Source organism: Onychomys torridus, chromosome 2 (genome assembly GCF_903995425.1).
Source record: "Onychomys torridus chromosome 2, mOncTor1.1, whole genome shotgun sequence".
In the NCBI taxonomy this organism is placed as follows: Eukaryota; Metazoa; Chordata; class Mammalia; order Rodentia; family Cricetidae; genus Onychomys; species Onychomys torridus.
Window position 1 is genome coordinate 5,999,711 of NC_050444.1, and position 19,676 is coordinate 6,019,386.

At 44.2% G+C, this 19,676-nt stretch overlaps 1 long non-coding RNA gene across 1 annotated transcript in view; it reads left to right on the forward strand.

Annotated features, from left to right (window-relative positions):
• LOC118578627 overlaps positions 1-17,541 on the forward strand; it is a 60,059-nt gene extending 42,518 nt beyond the window's left edge. The window contains exons 2-3 of the long non-coding RNA XR_004944273.1: positions 13,914-14,050; positions 17,496-17,541. This is a non-coding gene — a long non-coding RNA (uncharacterized LOC118578627). The remainder of the gene's footprint in view (positions 1-13,913; positions 14,051-17,495) is intronic.
• The last annotated feature ends 2,135 nt before the right edge of the window (positions 17,542-19,676 follow it).

A 19,676-nucleotide genomic window follows, 5' to 3' on the forward strand; every position in this document is an offset into this window, starting at 1 on the left:
GCTTTTGCCTGGAAACTTGATTTTTCTGTGGTCCCTCCTAAATTACCCCATTGGAGCCTTTCAGTCCTCCGGAGCACACTTGCTTGTCCAGAGATTTTTCTTATGTCTAGGAAAACTTCACCACTGACATATCATTTTCTTTTAAATCCTCAGCAAAGTCTACAGCTCTATCTGTACCCATCTGTCTCAAGGCCTAACTATGCATTTTAAAGGTACTAGTGCTAAATCTTCAAATGGGTGTGTCAACAGAGATATATATTTTAGCAATGAAAAAGTAAAATCTTGATTAAAGTTTGAATTTAGATTCAGGAGCATCAGAAGAAAACTGGAAGGGAAGCAAGCATTCCTAACACACAACATGCTGAAACTTGGTGTATAAGGAGACACTGGGAGCATTCATTGGACAGCTGTTTGAAAAGCATTTGGTGTGAAAGGGTAGATTGTCTGAGATGTGGAAGTGAGAGTGTGAGGAGGAGACAGAAGCAGAAGTCTAGAGCTGCATGAGCAATAAACACAACCCAAAAGTGAGAGCATTATGACGGTTACTTTAGAAGTCTGAAAATGTGAGACTGGATATTGTAAGGAACAAACTAGCCACTACAGAAATAAGCAGACATCACATGGACACTTAAACTACAGTTTTGTTAAGAGTTACTAATAAAGCTCAAGAAACTTCAGTAATCTTTAGCTTCTAAAAATGGGACATTCTGAGCCCGATGTGGTGCACTTGGGGAGTAATACCTGGGTTGCCCAGTGGGCCCTGGATTAGTGCCCCATCCCAAGAGACACTCCTAACAGACACCATAGAAATATTAAGAGTTGGGCTGGAGAGGTGGCTCAGCAGTTAAGAGCATGAATCACTTTTGTAGAAGACCTGAGTTCAGTTCCCAGCACCCATGTTGGATGACTCACAGACTGCCTGTAATTCCAGCTCCAGGAATATCTGGTACCTCTGGCCTCTGCAGGCACCTACACACACATTCACATACCTACACACACATTCACATACCTACACACACATTCACATACCTACACACACATTCACATACCTACACACACATTCACATACCTACACACACATTCACATACCTACACACACATTCACATACCTACACACACACACACATATGCATATACCTACACACACAAGCACATGCCTACACGCACATGCACAAACCTACCTACACACACATGCATATACCTACACACACACACATGCACATACCTACACACACACACACACACATGCATATACCTACACACACATGCATATACCTACACACACAAGCACATGCCTACACACACATTCACAAACCTACCTACACACACATGCATATACCTATACACACACACACACATGCACATACCTACACACACACACACACACACACACACACACACACAACACACGCGTGCGCGCACATGCATATTCATAGACATAGTGAAATTTTAAAAAGCAAATCTTACAAAACAGACAAGAGCTTTTGAAAAATGGCTAAACTGGGTCAGAATTGCATTCTCAAGCTAGTAAAAGAACCACTGCTCTCTGGCATCTAATATGAAAGTGCCAAAGACTTACCATTGGAGGAAAGCAAGTGTTGAACTGTCATCTTAAAAACTGAAATTCTAAAATAACTGATTTTCACTGAAATGAAGTATGAGATCTGGTCTGCATTTCTTTAGCCACTGTCCAGCTGTCTGGCAAATAATTTCTGTATGTTATTTGAAATAGCCCCACATAGCTGTCTTTTATGCAGAACATTGTATAAACCCCCAGTAATTTTCTTAGAAATAATTTATCCATAGAATTGCTAACAGGCTAAGAAGGGCCTACTTTCTAGAAGATTGCTGCTGCATTGGCCAACCTGAAGATGGTTTATTTGCTGCCTCCTGCCGTGTATAGAAGTTCATTTTAAGCTGGAGAAACAAGAGTCCAGAGAAGAGTGGTTTCCTTTGTACCTGGTCCAGGAGGCTGGATTTAGAATCTTATTCTCTCATCTTTATTCACTCACCCCTCTCACGGTCGGCTCACTGTCCCTTCTGTCCTCCAGGAACATAATTTCAGACTATCTCAGCATCAGTAAGTTTTGCATGCTCCTGCAAGCTGTCCATGTCAGAGCTAACACCATAGTCCCAGATCTGTGGCTGTGCTTGGTTCCTGTAACACATCATAAAGGAAACACTTCAGACTTGATAGATTCCTGATAGACTCCTAAAAAAGCATAAACTTCAAAGAAGGCACTGAGTATGTACAGTCTTTGTTAATTGCAACATTTCAGAATTAAAAGGAAACAAAAATAAAGAGGAAACAAACCTGGGCTATAATCCCAGCACTTAGAAAGTAGAGTCCTGAGGATCACAAGTTCAAGATCAGCCTGTACTACCTAGTGAGTGTCTCAAAGCCTCCTAATCCCCAAAAGACAGATCTAGTGATACAGGCTGTAGTATCAGTGCTGACACACACAAAAATTAGCTCTCACCGTACAGTGTAAGAGATAGTTTGTTCTAGTGCCAAATTTGAGTGGCCATGGCCAGAAATACAGATTTGAACTAACCCATATTCCAAATTCTAATGTGGAATCACCTTCATGAAGTTTTATAGTTGTACAGAAGAAAAAAAGTCATAAATTAAGGTCAATTTAAAATACAGTGGTGGGTACATTGGAGAGGTGGTTAGAGTGAGGCGGGAAACTCTTCTGTGGGCCCAAGATGCTATCTGATGGCATTCTTAGCTTTGGGGTTGGTGGAAACCCAGTGGTCTGCTAAGTTAGTCCCAAAAGGATGCTTAGTTCTGATGCAGAGATGGGCAAAGAATGTCTGAGCCAGGGTCTAGAGCTAGTTGAAGATAAAGTAGTCCTGGAGTACACTCTCTCCATATACCTGCATGACCAGCCTCTTCAGACACAGCTTCTTTCCTGGGGTTCTCATCAACACCAGCTACTCATCCCTAGGCCCAGACTCCGGAGCACTGCTTCCCTGTCAGAGAACTCATTCCTGTGGAAAAGGTCACAGGTGCTCTGCGAGAATGCACACGACAGTATAGCCACATCTAAAGCTCTGTTGAAATCATTGTCATGTAGAAACTTTTTCCCCAAAGTTTTGCTATATTTAAATGTGTAAAAAAAAATAAGCCGCTTGGTATCAGAATCCAGAGTTTTGGCAGGGCACCAGCTGACTAAATCAAGCTGAACCCGAATTTCATTCTTACCTCACCTAGGTTATTTCCCTGCCAGCGGCACTTGCAGGGACCCCCATGAAAGAGGACCGAGATGAAGCTAGAATTACAGTGCTTGCTCAGCATGCCTGAAGCCTTAAATTAAATCACTGGAACTACTAAAAACAAATAAACAAAGTGGAAATAAGCTTCACTGAATCACATCTCATTTTGAGTTAGGGACATTTAAAATATATTTGATTTATTTTTTTAGTTGTGGCTATGTAGTTGGGTTTGTACACATGTGTGCAAGTGTCCTTGAGCACCAGAAGCCATGCTGGAACCCTGAGCTTCGGTTACAGATGGTTGTAAGTTGTCTGACACAGGTGTCGGGAACTGAACTTGGGTCCTACATGAGCTCATGCTCTCTTAACTGCTGAGCCATTTCTCCATAGCCCTGAGGTGGGGGCATTTCTTTATTTTCGGTTTTTCTTTTTGAAAGTTCTATACAAAGAAGTTCATGATTTTCAAGTATCAGATTCTTGGGGGAAATAGCTCAGCCATTGGGAGAGATTCCCAGTACTGATGCTGGGTGTACAACGACTCCCGTAACTCCAGCTTACAGGTATCCAATTCCTTCTTCTGACCTCTGAAGGCACCTACACTCACATGCATATAACCCACACAGACACACACATGTACACACATGTAAAACTAGGAATAGCATGTCCTTTAAAGGCTCCAGTTCAGGAAATCTTAGTACATTTTCCACAGTGCACGCCAACACCACTGCTTGGTTCTGGACCACTTGCGTCTTCTGTGTACTTCTCTTGAGGAACGTACACACTGCAGCTCAGCAGCAGGAAGAAACCACGTTTTGTGAGTGTGTTCCTTCCTCGGCCCTCTGAATAGCAGTCGGTGGGGAAATGTCTTAATCTGTCAGCAGTCTCTTTCACTGGAACTAACCTGTTTAGTTGGAATCACATGGCTCCAACTCTTTAGCACGGCAGCCTATTCCTTCAGGTTTCTCCTCACTGCCTGTCAATCTGGCATCTGTGAGGGTCAATCTCACATTGCTTGGGGGAAGAAGCCACAGATCCCTCCATGTTCTGGACAGGTCTGTGATCTTACTGAGTTGGTCTTGGGCACAGTGTGGCTGTTGAGACTTTACTAGGCACTGCTGATTTGGGGGAAGTTGTATGGATGATGAGGACCTGTGGATCTCCTGAAACACTTTCATAGGCTCAGTGAGGAGGGGCTGGACATGGACTCTGAGTCTTTGGTCTTGACACCCACTCCGCACCAAGAAGGAAGAAGTAGTCGCCACTTCAGACTGGGTTACCTCTCTTCTGTGTCTAGGATAAACACCCGCTATATATCAGCTATTCTTAAAGCAAATTCCTACCTCATGACCCCTTTCCCAACTAACCACTAATAGAAACAGTGTATGGTATAATCATGTAATTCTAGATCTTTGAGAAGTTAAGGGAGAAGAACTGAAAATTTGAGGCCAGCCTGGTTAAACAGTGAAACGTTGCCTCAGAACAACTAAATAAAACCAAGTAATAGCAGGTGTGGGCTGGGTGTGAATGCGGGCTGTATCCCAACCTATCTGCCCTTTCCTCTGCTCCTTCACTTCCTTTCTGTCTTCCTGTAAGTTCTGTCTGCCTCTCTTGTGACCCTCAGACAAGCATCTTACCGTAAGGCAACACTTGAACCACAATGGCTCAATATCCCCTGCCACTACCCTCTACCCCGCCCAGCCCAATTCCCGCTGTCCCTTTCACCTGTGACACTTAAAGCCTAGGGAGGGCCTGATGCTGAAACTGAACAAGCAGAAACCCAGACAGCTATCTATCTTTAGGGACTCTAGGTCTGAGGGAGGAGCCGCCTCTTTCTCTCTTCATTTCCTGTCTCATGGGAGCTAGAAGGCAGTTAAGAAAGAGAGCTGGAGACTGTCCAGGGGCTCCCCTTCCTGAGTCTGTGGAAGGCCCTCAGGAGACACAATATTCTTAGTGTCCAGATAACATCCCCAATCAGCACAGTGATCTCGGCAGCCGCTCCACAGCACTAACTCACCCATTGAGACCACAGGTAAGGTCACCAGCTTAGCCACTGTGTCAGCCCTGGTTTTCTGGAATATGGATGAAAAGACCATTTAAAAACAATTACTGAGATAGGTAGAGAGAGTCAGGGCACACCCCTTTTGGCTCTGTCTGTTTCACATGGGGTTTAGGACCAGTCTGTTTGGGGATTGTTCTGGCGGCCCTCTCTTCATTTCTGAAACGGAAGAAAGGGGAGCAGGGGGAGGAGGGTGCTCCAGTCCTGTCAGTGGCCCCTGAACCAACGTGAACCTGACTTCTGAAGGCTGCAAGCTCCTCCTGGGCTTCCCTCTCTCCTACCTCCATTCCTACTCCTAACTCAGGGTCTCTGGAGGGGAAGCCTGTCCCAAAGGCAGTGGAGCCGGGGTAGGCCTGAAAATGAGTGCAGCTTGGAAGGAGACCAGGCCAAGTTCTGAGGCATCGGGTGACCAGGGATGGGTCCTTTGGGGTTAGAGTAACCATCCCCTTTCTCTCCCACACCCAAGAGCCCTGTTTCCTGCCCGTGTGCCTTTGCAGGCACTTGAATATTGCAAGCTTGAGTAAGAGGAGGTCCGATCTCAGGGCTCCCAAGAAGCCTTTGGGTGAGAGTTGGCCTCAGCCTCACGCCCCTCCGGCCTTAGCCAGTGCGAGGCTTGCAGGTCTATGCCACTGCAGCTAACTGCATAATTTATATCACAGTACTTTATAATGGCATGGTATTTAAGTCATCAAGGGTCAAATCCTCGTGGCTTTGTCTTTAAATTTTAAAATCTAGGGTTATGGACCATTCATAGAATCATATTCTGTTACAATATTCAAGACTGTAGAATGGAATAGACTAGAACACAGTAATAGAATTAGAAGGATAGAAGGATCTAGAACAGTCAGAGTCTTCTCTCCCTCTCTCTTCCTCCCTCCCTTCTGTTAGAATTCTGCTCTTACTCCAGCTACACATTCACAGTCCAGGGTCTTGTGTCTTACGTCATCAGTGTGCGCTGGCAACTACGTGCGTGCACAGTGAGGTCACGCAATCAGCGCATGCGTGGTGTACATCCATACCGGGAGCCCTTAAAAAGCCGGATGTAGACCTCACCTTCTCTCTTTCTGCTCTGCTCCCTCTCCCCCCACCCCACCATCTTTCTCTCTCTTTCCTCCCCTGGCCTGGTCCTCTTGTCCCCCCTCCCCTTCCTCCTAATAAAGCTCTCTGCTACTAAGTAACCAGGTTCTGCGTGACTGTGACCTTTCCGCCGGTGAGCAGTGGTGCAACCAGCGCTGCTTACCATTCTTTCACCTTCTCCCCTCAGTGTTTGCTTCTGTATTGTATCCCAGACTGGCCTCAAAGTCATGGACATCCTTCTGCCTCAGCAACCAAAAGTGCTAGGATTATGAGCATGAGCTAACATGTGATGACTGAAAGTCAGATCCCTTGGGAGAAACTGGAATATCAGTTCCTATTTTGGGTCTAAGTTCTGCTAATTTGATCAATGGGTAATTACAACAACAACAACAAAAGGAATCTTTATGTAGCTGACACAAGATGAATAAATGCAGCCCAGAAACTTGTCATTTTGCCCAAATTTAGTGATAGTTATTGGTTTCTGTTTACGATATGAATAAAGTTGCTGTGAACATCCTGAGGTCCTGTAGGATTGCCGATGAAGAGATCCTGGAAGCAGTGACCAGGGAATCCAGGTGCACAGTGGCTCTCTTATCCTGCAGGCAGCAATCATTAGGCCTTGTTACAGACAGAGCTGAAGAAGTAGGCTGGGAACAAGGAGTTGCAGTCTGGTATTCTAGAACATGCTCTTTGGTTTAAAAAAAACAACAAACAAACAACAACAACAACAACAACAACAACAACAAAAACCATTCATTTACTGTTGTAAGTTCCTTAAATGAAGACTACCCATGCAAATGAATACTTGTTCTCATGAAAAAAACTTCTTGAAAGAGAAGTCATCAGCCTCCCAGTTCTTAGGTGTTGGTGTGTGCTCCTGTGTGAGCAAAAGGTTGCCTGTTTGCATCTCTAGACTACAGAGTCAAGCTTTTACAGTGATCCAAACTTGTCCTTATTGATATGTCAAACCCTGAAGGATAATGATATTTGTTTACTTATTTGTTTATTTGGTTTTTTGAGATGGTATCTCTGTGTAACAACCCTGGCTATCCTAGAACTTGCTCTGTAGACCACGTTGGCCTTGAACTTAGAGATCCTGATAATGATTTTTTTAAATGCATACTTTATTTTTTAAATGTTTATAATATATTTTATTTATTGACAATGTCATACAATGTAACTTGATTCTACCCACTCCAATTCCTCCCTCTTACTTTCTGCAGACACCCCTAGCACATCCTCCCTGTATGTCCATCACCTCTCCTTTCTTTGTAACCACTGAGTTCAGTTAGCTTTGTGAAATATTGATGGATCTTGTTGACTCAACTCGACCTTATGCAGGTTATCAAAGCTGCTATGAGTCTGTGAGTAGAACAGCCATACCATGTCCACACAGCCTCTTCCAGCATCCTCTCCATCCCAGCAGTGTCCACACAGCCTCTCCCAGCATCCTCTCCATCCCAGGGGTGTCCACACAGCCTCTCCCAGCATCCTCTCCATCCCAGGGTGTCCACACAGCCTCTCCCAGCATCCTCTCCACCCTTGGGCTCCTCAGGCACTTATTTTCTTCCCACCCCCAACTTCTATGGTGTTCTCTGAGCTTTGGACGGGATGATAGATGTCCCATTTAGGGCAGAAGTCACTCATCAGTCACTCAATCTTAACACTTTGACTAGTTATGAGTCTCAGCATTATCTGCTATACACTGCGAAGAGAAGCTCATCTGGCCAAGACTGAGAATAACACAAAGCTATGAGTATAAATGTAAATATTTTCAAGACAGTTTGAAAACATCTAGTTAGCAAAACAGTAGGAGTATATTCCCTCACTTGGGCCTATGAACTCCTGAGATACGAATTTTGACCATGTTTATAGCAGTAGGCAGAATTTTTTTCCTGTGGAGCAAGCTTTAGATCCAGTCAGAAAGATGTTGGTTACCTCACAAACTACATTCCATTAGTGGGCACTTCTAGCAGATTGGTAGTGTAGTATTCAGGGTTTACCCTGGGTAATCCAGAGATGTTTCTTCTCTCTCAAAGATCTACATAGCTATGTCTGGCACCGTGAGAATGTAGTCAGGATAGAGAAAGTTTTCAGGTCAATTCAAGCTTTATTTCTCTATGTCCTGTATCTAAAATGGGTGATGTTTCAGCAGTGGGGTCTTCCACATAGCGATGGTTGGCATCCAGGAACAATGACAGTGGCCTGTGTTGTTTGGGGGGGCTCCTGGAGGCCTTCCTGACTAATAATTCACAGGCAGGTATCTCATACTTGGCACTAAGATTTTTATTTAGTAATTCATTGTAGATGGGTTTTTCTTTGGGCCTCCAGCTCACAAATAATGACAGGAGGAATTATTATTAATTGTGAAAGCTCAACTTTAGCTTAGGCTTGTCCCACTAGCTCTTATAATGTAAATTAACCTATTTGTTTTTAATCTACATTCTGTAGTGTGGCTCAGTTAATGGAATAGCTCATGTAGCAGGTAGCCTCTGTTTGTACTATATGTCCCACTGGCATATCTCACATGTGCCTGGATTCATCTCCTACTTTCTCCCTCTCTGCCCAGGAGTCCCACCTATACCTCCTGCCTAGCTATTGGCCATTCAGCTTTTTATTACAACAATCACAGCAATACATTTCACACAGTGTACAAATATCCCACAACAATTCAAGTCTCCTGGAGAAGCACTGTCCATCCATATTGAATATCAGGTCCCCCCCAAAAAACTATTTTTATTACATTTTTTGAGGTGGTGTGTGTTCACATGCCAAAGCATACATAAGAGGTTCTTTTACCATGTAGGTCCGGTCCCAGGGATGGAACTCAGGCTGTCAGATTTTGGGCAGGCACTTTTACCTTCTAGCCCTCTTTATTTTATTTTTATATTTTAAAATTAACATTACAAAGTAATGATTTTCCATAACGGTTCTTTTACACTCTCAATTTTAGTTAACACTCCCATTCCCCTCACCCTGGATAATAATTACTTTTAATAATAAAGTAAATAAATGTCTTTATTTACTACTAGAAATGCTATGAGACAGATTTGGGTATGGTAGCACATTCCTGAAATCCCCGCACTGGGGAACCTTTGGCAGGAGGTTTACAAGTTCAAGGCTGGCCTGGACTACACAGAAGTAGTATGAAAGAGAAAAAGAAAGATGTATAATACCAAGAAGAAACAATGCACACCGTATCATTCATGGCATTTCACTAAGGCCATTGAACATAAAATTAAAATTCTTAACAGAAGCACACACTGTCCCTGAAGAAGGATGGCCCCTTTCCTCTCCCCTGGTGACTTATACTGTCCCTGAAGTAAACCCAGAGTGCACACAGCTCAGCTGTGCTAGGTAAGCCACCAACGGCATAAGCACATTGCTCTCACCTCTTTCCTTGGTCCTGACTCTGATCTCATTAATCTTGTTACTGGTTCTTGTGGTGAAACATTTTACAGCATCTTAAGAGGCAGCCCATGAAAATGATCTATTTTAGTGGTGTTAATAAAATATGTATTTCCAAGCAGCTATCATGTGGGGAAGTGGTAAGCACATGGGCTGTGGCATTAGCCTGAGACCAGCCTGGGTGGTGTGGAAGGGAGGCCAGCTGATCCACTCACCAGCTGCAGCTCTGCACCCATCTGACTTCTCCCAGACCCAGTTCTGTCCTCTATGAAGTGACCATCAGGATGCAGTGGACAGTGAGTTTCTTCAGGGATTAAACAAGAAGGTCAGCACATTATAAAAGATGGTTAATAAAAGATGTCCTTTGGAAATGTAGAACAACACCTCAAGTTTTTGATGGGAATGGACTGCATTTGGGGGTTTTCTGGTTCCTTCACGCAGCATGAAGAGCTGCAGGACCTGGGTGGGTTTGGGTGCAGGAACCCACCCCTGAGCTCTGTTCTTGAGGCTCAGCCCGAGTCAGGTGGTGTGCTACTGCTCTGTGTGGTGTTTCCACTTTCTGTCTATCACACAGAACAAACATTTAGCTCTGGTTAATTGTGGTGATGATGAGAGGGGGAAACACAAATTATCAAGCATCAAATAACAAATTATAATCATCAGTGGGAACACAGGTCTAGAGTGACATCCTGCCCTGTCCACCTGCCACTTACACTTGTTCTCCTCTGCCATCAGCACCTCTTCTGCATGCAAAGGGCCTGGAGGATGGGCCCTTCCAGCCCAGCTAAAGGTTTCCCATAAAGGTAGTCCTCCCTAACTCTGCGCCGGTCCACTTAGAGAATTCGTGGCTCCCTGCTGAAACGAAGGTGGCACTTCTTGACCTGCTATAATGTGTATCAGCAAGCATTCCTAATCACATATACTTATATGTACACAGGCGCCAACATGCCACATGGTGTGTGTGTGTGTGTGTGTGTGTGTGTGTGTGTGTGTGAGTCATTAATGAGTTATGTATTGTATCTTTTTTTTTTTTAACTTGGTTTTTTGAGACAGGGTTTCCCTGTGTAGCCCAGGCTGTCCTGAATCTCTCTGTAGATCAGGCCGGCCTCAAACTCACAGAGATCTACCTATTTTTGCCTCCCAAGTGCTGGGATTAAAGGCGTATGCCACCACCTGGCCAAAAAAAAAAAAAAAAAAGTAGTGAATTTTGTATATCAGTTCATAATATCCACTTAAGTTTTTCACCAAACTTACCTTTTGAGATTTTCAAATCTGTAGGAAAAGGTGAAAAGATATGTTCTTTACCAAGAGTCACTCATTTTCATGTATTTAGACATGTTGTCTCTCCTCCACCTCCTCTCACTGTGGCGGAAGTATTGGGGATTGCAAAGACTTGCACCCTCACTCCCACACACCCCCATCCTGCATTTCCAAGGCGCCTTTACCAAATCTATAAATCAGTTCCTTGTATCGTACTGGGGCTGCCTTACATCTCCCCGACTGTCCTGGCTGTGGTCCTCCGCCTCCACATCTTGTGCCTGTGTGAACCACTCTCCTGCAGTGCTGTAGATGGGACCTTGGACCTCATGGGTACCCTAGCTATACCCCACCCCAAGTCCCTTTAATATGAAACAGTTCTGCTTCCTTTCCCTATACATTCCAGGCCAGTCATTTTTAGATCAGGGCACATTCTAGAGTTTTCCAGTGTCATCTGTCTCCCCACCTCCCATATTTTCTACAAACTACTAAGTTAGTTTTACTCTAGTGACTTTTCTTTATAAAAACAAAATAATTAATGGATTTTTTGTTGTTTGTTTGTTTGTTTTTGAGATGGGGTCTCACAGTGTAGCTCAGACTGGCCTTGAACTGTATCTTTCAACCTCAGCCTTTGAGTTTTGAGATCACAGATGACCATCCCTGGCTCCAAACTTCAGTTTGGAAAGGACCATTCTAGAGACTTCTGCCACCCATGCTGTCTCATGAAACTGAAGCCTAGGATGGTTTGCACCCTGTCCCCTTCCTTCACTTCTGATATTTTTCATCAGAAAAGACTCGCATGCATCTTTGTCAACACAAAGCTTGGCATCTGAAGTGATACACCTATACCTTCTCTCACTGATAGGCTGAGCTGGGCATGGCCAGCCATGGAGGACAGAGTAAGTTCCTGGCCACCTGGGGTACAGAGTGAGACTCTGTCAAGAATTTAAAAATAAAAAAGAGGAGGAGCAGGAGAAAGAATGGGGGAGGAGGAGGAAAGGGAAAGGGCCGGAGCAGCAGTGCTGGTTTAGGGGGGCGGCACGGCACTGTGGACAAACAGGATGCTCTGTGCCTGCTGGGACCCCAGACCTCTCTCCTGGAGCTTCTCTGTGCTCCTGAGTCTGGGCTCCAGGGTTTTTCTGTCACTGTGTTTCTTCATGTATAAAGCACCATCATAAGGGATGGTCAGTTGGACAGCAATTTTGGGAATGGGTGGAGTGAAGAATGGATTGCGGAACAAACTTATGCTTATTTACAGATCAACTCCAAAACCCATCTCCATTTTAGAAACTCGGGTTGTGAGAAGAAAAAGAAAGTCTGTTGTGAAGCAAAGTGCTTGCTTCCCCTTTATTCTGGGAACTACCGCTTGCCACTTGGCTAGTTTCAGAAAAGGAGTGGCTGGCCTTCAGAGACTTCACACCCTGCCTGGTCCCTAGAGCTTGCCAAAGCCTGTGGGAGGAGGGCAATGTGCAGAGCTGTACGGGTTCCATTCTTGCTGCCTGCCACTTAAGAAGCCAGGGGACAGAGCCAGGAATTGAATCTTAACACCACACTTTATTCAGTGAGCCGGTGATCTGAGAAGACAGTGGGCTCATTAACATCCTGAAAAATCTCTTCTGTCTCATCTCCAGCCAGCAGATTAGGGAAAAGGGGTGAGGGACAAAGCCAAGTTCCTGAGACTTTTGTGAAATACCTGCCTCTTGTTTTCACCCCTGAACTCTTCCCTTATTCTGTGGCTGTTGGGACCATGTTCCACTTGCTCCTTCTCTTCTTCTTCTTTTTGATCTTTGAAAATCTTTTTTGAGATGATAATATAATTACATTATTTCAGGCACTTCCTCAAAGACTGAGTCAAATTAGTTTCTACACCAGTCTTGGACTCCTTCTGGGGCACTAAGGCTTGGGCTGGGGACAGGCGTAACTCAGAGCAAACAAACATTGTTCTGGCACTCACCCCTCAGTTCTGTCTGTGGCCACGGCTGGGAGGTGTAGCTGATGGCATTATGCCTTTAGTACTGCCACCTTTCCTGGCTTGCAAGCTCAGATATCTTGCTAGGAAGCTACCAGACTGGATCACCTGAATTATCCTTCAAGCATCCTTTCTCCCTTACCTGTGTCCCCCTTATTTCCAGTCTTGACAAAGGCCACCAGCATCTTTGTCGGTTCTCAAGCCTTTTACAGTAGACTCTACCTGTGAATCACACAAACCTGTGATGCCTTTATCATCCTCTTCTCATGCTTCAGACTTCTCATGCTTCTCATGTTTCACTTGTCTTCAGGGAACAAACTAAACTGATAGCTTTGTGCCCACCACGGTCTCTGTCTCCAGCCCTGACACCTGGCCTTTCCTGCCTGCTTCTTCACTAAAGGATTCACTCTTCTTGCACTAGTTCTTGGGACCAAATTATCTGGGGTCTCTATAGTTGCATCTGAAAATCCTCCCTGGAACCCCTTTGCTAATTTTGCCACCAGATTTAAATCCGTCTCATCTCAACCTTCAAGAAGCTTTTTGGGCCAGTTCCTTTTCTTCTTGCCTGAATTAGAAGTCCTGTCCATTATTAGGACTCATGTAGCCTGTGTCATAGACTCACCAGACCACACTGTAATGCCGATTCACATACCTTTGCCACAAAAATAGGAGCACCTTTATAGTAGGAATTGTGTTGGGTTGGGATAAAGGAGAGAAGCTCAGTAGTTTTAAGTGAATGAAGGAAGGAAAAATGAATAACCAAGATAACCTGTTTCCAAACAGCATCCACCTTTGAGTATATTAATCAGTGTGTAACAATGAATAAAAGTGTGTTCTTTTTGCTCTTCTTTAATACAAGATCTGAATGGCTTTAAGCCAGTTCTGGATTGACTGAAAAACAACACCATTGCTTTTCTATTCCAACAGGAAATATGGGATGTATAAAATCAAAAAGGAAAGACAATCTGCATGACGATGGAGTAGATTTGAAGACTCAACCAGTACGTAACACTGACCGAACTATTTATGTGAGAGATCCAACGTCCAATAAGCAGCAAAGGCCAGTAAGTAGAATAGTCTCAGGGGAGAGATCCCACAGCAGGATCAGAGCATGGCTGTGCAATTTAAACCCCAATCTTTGCATGCAAAAAAAAAAAATTGTATTGATTACATAGACCCCAAATAAGTTTTATATACTTTGTAACTTAATCCTTTGAATAATGCACAGAGATTTTAGGGATAATCTAGCCACTTACTAGATGATAACCAGGTCTTTAGTTAGTTGTACTTTTAGTGTGGAAAAATGCATCTTTCATACTACTAATGAAAGACCCAGCATATACCCACCCAGGCCTGCGTGACTCAGGGTAGGTAGTCTGAGATCAGCTCAGTATTCTAGGGACAAAAGAATTTCCTGGATTTAGCCAGAAGATAAAACACATGCTAGTGTGTATTTGGGACACATTTTATTTATTTACATTTTATTCTATCTTGTCTTTTCTTCAACTGATTTAAAATACTACAAAGACTGTGGTTTTTGTGATAGTGGAGTAAAAAGTTAAGAAAAAGCATATCTAATTCAGTCTCCAAACTTTACACAGCAGTCCACATTAGAAACTTTATGAGTGATATGCCACCTGATGCATTTGAAAAAGAAGTGATGCCATATTTTGAGGACTCAGGGAACTAGGAACTTAGGATAACTTTAAACTTGCTTTACTTTAGAGCTTGTCCCCTGGTGTGTATAGTCTCCCATTGGATGCCTGAAAACCACCACCACCACCACCCCATACCCTGGGTTTTATGAGCTGTCTGGGATTTAAGCAGAAAACAACTTATTCCAATTTAGCCCAAATTGTTTTATTGGCAATTTTGCCAGGCATGGTGGTGCATATCTGTAGTTGGATATTTCTCCAGTCCTGCCCGGCCCTGTGGTCAGGACAAATCTCTCCCACCTGCATCCCACAGCCTCTTGGCCCCAAGTAAACACACAGAGGCTTATATTAATTATAACTGCTCATCCATTAGCTCAGGCTTATTTCTGACTAGCTCTTACACTTAAATTAATCCATAATTCTTATCTGTGTTTAGCCATGTGGTTTGGTACCTTTTCTCAGTTCTGCCTTGTCATCTTGCTTCTTCTGTGTCTTACTGGTGACTCCTAACTCTGTCTTTCCTCTTCCCAGAATTCTCCTAGTCTGCTTGCCCTGCCTATACTTCCTGCCTGGATACTGGCCAATCAGTGTTTTATTAAACATTATCCCACAGCATTTCCCCTTTTTTTGTTTAATTAAAAAGAAAGGTTTTAACTTTAACATAGTACTGTCTCTTTAAAGACTTTATTTTTTCAAACTAATTTTTTTTATATAACTGCATATATTCCTTTTTCTCTTTTTTTGTTTGTTTATTTTTGGTTTTTGTTTTGATTTTTGATTTTTTGAGACAGAGTTTCTCTGTGTAGCTTTGGTGCCTGTCCTAGATCTTGCCCTGTAGACTAGGCTGGTCTTGAACTCACAAAGATATGTCTGCTTCTGCCTCTCTAGTCCTGGGGTTAAAGGTGTATGCCACCACCTGCAGGCAAGAGTTATATTCTTAAATAAATGTAACTAATAGAAAGAAAAGTGAAAGGCATTGGCATCGTGGTAGTTTTCTTGAATACTTCAAAGTTCTCATTAAAAGTTCTGTTTATTTCTCTTAGCAAGTGCTATAGATTTGTGTGCTTTAAAACCCAAGGATTGTTTTGTTTTGTTTGTTTGTTTTGGTCTGTTTGTTTTGTTTATTTGTTCAGGTGTCTTTTATTTAGGAAAGCAAGGGGGACTAATAAAAAAAATACTCAGTCTAAAAAAGATTAAAAGTAAGGTGGAAAGCAATAGGAGTGTAGTTAAAATCTTTTAGTTTCTAAACACTCACCAGAAAAAAGTTTACTACAGGTCGTCTGTGGCCACAGATGCTCTCCATAAGTTGCTCAGTTTGGCTTCATAAGTAGAGCTCTCAGCCTTTGCCACATGTAAAAAATATGTGCACCCCATTGATTATACAGGGCTCTGAAAGGAGGTGAAGTGAAGTGAGATGAAGTCAACGACACTTGAGGAAAATCTACTCAAGAGAGATCTGGAGTGGTGTTATGGGGCCCTGTGTATGGGTTTTGGTCTTACAAAAGTGGTGAAAATGGGCTGGATGCACTAGCATGACCTGAATTTCCCATTTCTAGAGCAGTCCTTGAATCCTTTCATGTACACATTTCAGGGCCAGCCTAGGCAGCCAGCAGTTTTGTACAAAAATGTACTTTAACAAATTTTATATATTCATCTCCTGGTATTTGCAGATCAGCTTGCTGATTTCAGAAGTATTTAATTTCTCATCTAATTGCTTCCTCTAAATCATATCCAATAGACTATAATTCTTAATTATGCAAATCTAAATGGCTAAAACAGCAGTACAAGACTTCCTTAAGTCTTGAGTGTTAATATGGGCCCATGGTTTCCTGCTCCTTCAGTCCTTTCCCTCAGTGGATTGGAGATTTTATGGGTTCACTCTCAGCAGAAATTTATATTTCAGTATAAACATTTTGGTCCTGTTCCATGAAGTGACTCTTGAGGAGAAGCAGGGGAGACGGTTTGAGTTTAGGCCCTGGCAGCACGTCCTTAGAAGAGGCCACCAGGCCTTACACACCCCAGCAGTGCTCTATGTGGAAAGGCCTGGATGAGAAGGTACCTCACATGTCCTCTGTGCTACCAGGGTCTGCCCAGTGATTCACCCTGTCATAACTGGGGTGACCCTGACCCCTATAGGGACAGAGTCAGGGTTGGACAAGAAAGCCTCACTCTATTGGGCTTGTGTTGGTCTGTTAGTGCTAGTTCTGATCCAGTGCTTAAATAAGTTCAGGGGACACGGAGCTGGGCTGGTGACAACTTCTCAGTTATCAGGGTTCTGTCACTTCGACGTGTTGCTCTACTGGCCCTATCTACACTGGGTTTCCATGGCTGCAGTACCTCCAACCTTTAATTCTTTCTAGGCAGAAAAAGGCACATTTTACCAAGGCCTCACCCAACCAGTGAGCTCATGAAATGCTTCTTCCCCTTCAGCATAGGGGGCTGTAAGCCTAGAAGCAGGTATCACACTGGACAAACTGCTACCTCAAACATTGGAGTTCTGTTAAAAACAAGAGAAAAAATCATGGTGATTGGCATCTAGTCCCCATCTCCTGAAGCCCTACCCACTTGATCTGTTGACACAGACTAAGGACTACATGTCCAGGACTAAAAGCCCTGAAAATGACTGTAGAGGTGGGACCCTGCAGGTGACAGCACTGAGCACAGGAGCCTTGCTCTAAGCCCTGGTGTCAGTGACATCACCCTGTAAGATTTCTGTTTAGCTCTTCCTCCCCGATCACTTAGCACCTGCAAATCTAAACCTCACTCATGGCTGTTAGGAAAATGATGGACAACATGCATGTGAGAAGAAAAAGCTGAACGTGACTTGTTTTCCCTAACAAATACTCTTTTGTAGGTTCCAGAATCTCAACTTTTACCAGGACAGAGGTTTCAAACAAAAGGTATGTTTTCTTAACAGTATAATTAATGTTTTGTTTGTTGTTGTGGGAAATATGTGGGACATAAATTTATCACACCTTTAGCCATTTTTTTAAGTGTAGAGTTCAGAGGCAGGACGTACACATTACTGTGCAAGCCTCACCAGCACCCAGCAAGGAAGTTTTCATTATCACAAGTGGAACTCTGTCATTAAACACTCATGGTCCCCACTCCCTTCTGCTCCAGGCAGCCACCATTATACTTTCTGTCCTATGGGTTTGACTGCTCTAGGTAGAACATGTGAACTGGAAACATACAGTCTTTGTTCTGCTTTGCTGCTGAATGTCCAGGGCCTTTTGTGTCCACCTCAGCTTTACCTGGGTTTGGGGGATGTGAACTCAGTCTTGCTTGTGTGGCAAGTGCTTTACATACCAAGCCATCTTTGGGTTCCTGTTCTACCACCATTTTAAAATTGCAAGAGCAAGAGAGGAGAGAGAAGGGAAAAAGAGGAGGAGAGGGGGAAGAAAGGAGAAACTGGAAATCGGCCTGCCTACACAGTGAAACTTGGGGAGAAGGAAGCCGAGGAGACAAGAAAGAAGGGCTAGGAGCCAGCTCCCTGTCTGCAATTCATGGGTACAAGCCAGTTTTTATGTTAGCTTGACATAGGCCAGAGTCATTTAGAAAGAGAGAACCTGAACTGAAGATGTGTCCTCATCAGATTGGCCTGCAAGCAAGCCTGTGGGGCAATTTTTAAATTAGTGATTGATGGGCGCCATCCCTGGGCTGGTGGTCCCAGGCGCTATAAGAAAGCAGGCTGAACAAGCCATGAGGAGCACACCAGTAAGCAGCACTCCTTCATGCCCTCTGTATCAGCTCCTGCCTTAAGATTCATGGAAATAAAAGGAAGCCCCAGGACTAAAGGGTCATGGAGAGGAGTTGAGGCTTGGCACCATGTGGCAGGGTCAGAGCCCCTGAAGGGAGCCCAGGAGAGGTATTGGTGAAGTGCAATCCAGTTGCAGCAGAGACCCCAATATATTGGAGATGCCAGTACCATGGACAACCACCAGTGACAGCAGCAGGTGTGGAGTGGAGCTGGCCTGAGCCTACAAGACGAGCTGTGTGAGCTGCAGAGGGCAGTACCAGGCTGTGCTGATGCCCAGGCCCTTTGGAGCCCAGAAGACTGTTAGTTGGTACCAGATGTCAAACACTGAACTTCTCATATCATTGAACTCTGTTTTGAGTTGATGATAACTGTGCAGATGGTCCTGGGGGGAGTGGATATAAGAAAGCAGGCTGAATGAGTCATGGGGAGCAAGCCAGTAAGCACTGTTCCTCCATGGCCTCTGCTTCTGTTTCTGCCTCCAGATTCCTGCCCCAATTTTCCTCAGTGACGGACACTGGAAGTATACTTAGAAGTAATAGATGAAATAAACCCTTTCCTCCCAGGTTGCTTCTTTTTAATGGTGTTTTATCACAGAAATCCCTAACTAAGACAACTTGTGCCTGGGTACCTTGTTGTTGTTTAATGTTTTCTTAACACACACACACACACACACACATACACACACACACACACACACAATTATATTTATTTGCAGGTATAATGTGATAGTTCATTATATGTATGCAATGTGTACTGAGCAAGTCAGGCTAGTCCGCATACTAACCACCTCAAATATTTGAAGACAAATGCCGTAAGTTCTCAAATGTGCAAACTGACAATGATCTCATGGGTACAGAGAGTGGCTGCAGAGGATGGGGAGGGTAGAGGGCACAGGGAGGGAAGGAAACAGGCAGGTGCTGTGCTGTGTCTCTTTCTTGTCCTGGTGCTATGGGGCAGACTATTGTCATAGGAACGGCAGTGGAGTCTAGAAAGAACTTCCCAGTGGGAAATGCAGAACTAAGGAGCACCCTCACCCCACATGCAGCATGCACCTCCTCCCCTCACCCCACATATGGCATGCACCCCCCACCCCACATGTGGCATGCACCTCCTCCCCTCACCCCACATGTGGCATGCACCCCCCACCCCACATGTGGCATGCACCCCCCCACCCCACATGTGGCATGCACCTCCCACCCCACATGTGGCATGCACCCCCCACCCCACATGTGGCATGCACCCCCCACCCCACATGTGGCATGCACCTCCTCCCTC